Consider the following 2,808-nt stretch of genomic DNA (forward strand, 5'->3'; position numbering starts at 1 on the left):
CTTCCATAATAATATATATACACGCTCAAATTCTTCTGAAATGAAAAAGTGAGAATTTAATTATTTTTAAATCAAGGTGACACATGATAAAAATTATAAATTTAATAGTGATTATTAATTTATTATTTTATTATTTTACAATTCTCACTATAGAAGATATTTTTTTTTATGAAAGGAGATTTTAATTAATTCTATTATATAATAATAGGTGGAGTCCAAGGAACATTTGTGAATGTAAAAGAGGGTTTGCTTTAGGAATGCAATGACCTTAGCTGATTGGATCTGGAAAGTGGAAACTACAAAGTAAAAACTAAAAAGTTAAACCAATTTTCTAACAACTCCATTTAATTTACCCGATATATAAAGGGGATTAACACCTTTATTTTCCTTTCGGTTAATGTCTATTATCTCCCACCAAATCCGTAAGACAAAGAGGAAAATAGATTTGTTTTACACGATTTTATACTATGGATTTAATGTAGGGGCTTTGAGCGTTAGAATAATGATGTTCAGATGATATGAGATTATGGGTAGTTAAAACAACATGCTTCTGTAGTTACTTACATACCTTTTTTATCCCTTGCGTAATTCGTGTTCCCTATAAATAAAAGGATAAAATATGTATTTTATCTCTTTTATTAAAGTTTTAAAAATATATCTAAATTTTATTTTGTTTCAATTTTATCTCAAAATTTTTTTATTTGCATTAAATATACTCATTAAATATACTCGTGACGGCTAATTTTTCAAAAAATTTAAAACCAATTTAAGTATTCAACAACAATTCCATAAGAACAATTCTCAATACAAGCAAATCAAGCATAAATTTTATGTATTATTGTTAGATTGATCTTAAATTTTTTAAAAATTTAGCCGTCGATGATATATTTGATGTAAATCGAAAACTTTTGGAACAATATTGAAATAAAATAAAACTTATGAATAATTTTTAAATTTTTACTAAATTTTAAGGACAAAAAATATACTTTATCCTAAATAAAATAACATTTTACGTATTTCATGGGAGCCACTTAGATAAAGATGTCAAAAACGTCTTTTTTTAAAAATATTTTTTAAAAAGTAAAATTTATCTAAATTCTAGCCCTTTACTTCTCTATCGTCATAGGGTTAGGATTTAGAGTTTTCGATATATATATATATATATATAGGAATATTTTAGTCATTTTATATAATAAAGATATTGTAGTCATTTTTTATAAAAAATAATATTAATTTAGACGGATTCAAAATTTGATTCACTATTTTTCGATCAAATTAATTTATCTGACATAATTTTGACAAAAATAACATAATTTAAGTGATTATATGTGTTAAATTTTAATTATTAAAAAATATCTTTAAAAAAAATATTTTCTGCATCTTTATGGAAACATCCCCTTTCTTCGATGTAGGTTTCTAAAGAAACAAGCAATGTCACAGAAAAATAAAACTGTTCTTTTGGTGTCGTGATATAGATATTGTTTTTGGTTGCATTCATTTTTATTTTAAGCGGGCTTTTTAAGATCTTAAACAAAACAACCTCAAGCCTTCATGAAAAATGTAAATTAGTTCGATATTCATAAAAAAAAAAATAGATTCATTTGATAAAATTACCCAACAAACTATCTAAACTTTGAGTAACTTTGCTAAATCAATCCAATGTTTAACGAGTATTATATTAGTTTTGTCCTATGGAAATTTACTCTTGTGAATTACATATAAATATCCTGACATTTCAAGTATTTTTTGAATTTCAAATTTCAATCATGAAAATTTGTCTAAAATTTTGTTAAGTATCTGATTCCCTTAAATAACTAAATAACTACTAACTAATATAACATACAATAACTTAAAAATAACTTAAAATCATATATATACTCATGGGTAAGAATGTTTTGAATTATGTTATGATAAGATAAATAAATGGAAAAAGTTAAAATTAAAATTCAGGATGTAAAAACAAATTCATTTTTAAAATTAAAATGTTATAAAGTATGTTTATAAACATAATTATTTAAATTTATTATAATTAATTTTTTTATTTATCTTCAAAAATTGTAGCATTTGAACATAATAAATTTAGATAAGTCCAAAATAACAGTCAAAATAACAACTTTATAACATCTACCTTTATAGATAAAGAGACACAAACAATACACACACAAAACAACAACATATAAATCCTAGCAAACTACATTATTAGTAACTAAGTAGAAGGACAACGAAGATAAACCAACACAAACAGTAGACATAAAACAACATATAAATCCTAAGAACGATAGTACGGAAGAACTAAGTACGAGAACAACGACATTATTAGCAACTAAGTATGGGAACATACATCAAGACAACAATTTCATAACATCTATTTTTCTTCGTTGATAAACTTGGATTCATTAATATCGATGCCTTCTTCAGCAACATGCTCTCCGCCGGACTTATCCAAGGTAGAGAGGCCTCCTTTACGTCTAATTTCTTGGTAGTCCGTAGTCCCTATCTGTTCCTTTTTAGTCTGCCCTCCTTTTGTATCCATTTCATGATATCCTTCTGATCCCAACTGCTCCTTTCTAGTCTGACCTCCTCTGCTCCTTCCTATACTTTTACTTATATCCATAAGTGATATTAATATGATCGAAAAAATCATCTTAAAAGTATAAAGAATATTTTTTCATTTTCAAAAAGTAATAAGTAATAGCATTTATATTTTTTATAGGTTTTAAAATTTTCTTAAACAAATAGTATCATATATTAAAACTAGTTTTCAATAGTCTAAGTTTATGATTCAGATTTGTTGATCCCAAGAAAAAA

The 2,808-nt window shown here is 24.8% G+C and overlaps 1 pseudogene; it reads right to left on the minus strand.

Moving 5' to 3' along the window:
* Positions 2,104-2,808, minus strand: part of LOC107637130 — a 1,362-nt pseudogene continuing 657 nt past the window's right edge.

This window comes from Arachis ipaensis, chromosome B04 (assembly GCF_000816755.2).
Source record: "Arachis ipaensis cultivar K30076 chromosome B04, Araip1.1, whole genome shotgun sequence".
NCBI classification, from domain to species: domain Eukaryota; kingdom Viridiplantae; phylum Streptophyta; class Magnoliopsida; order Fabales; family Fabaceae; genus Arachis; species Arachis ipaensis.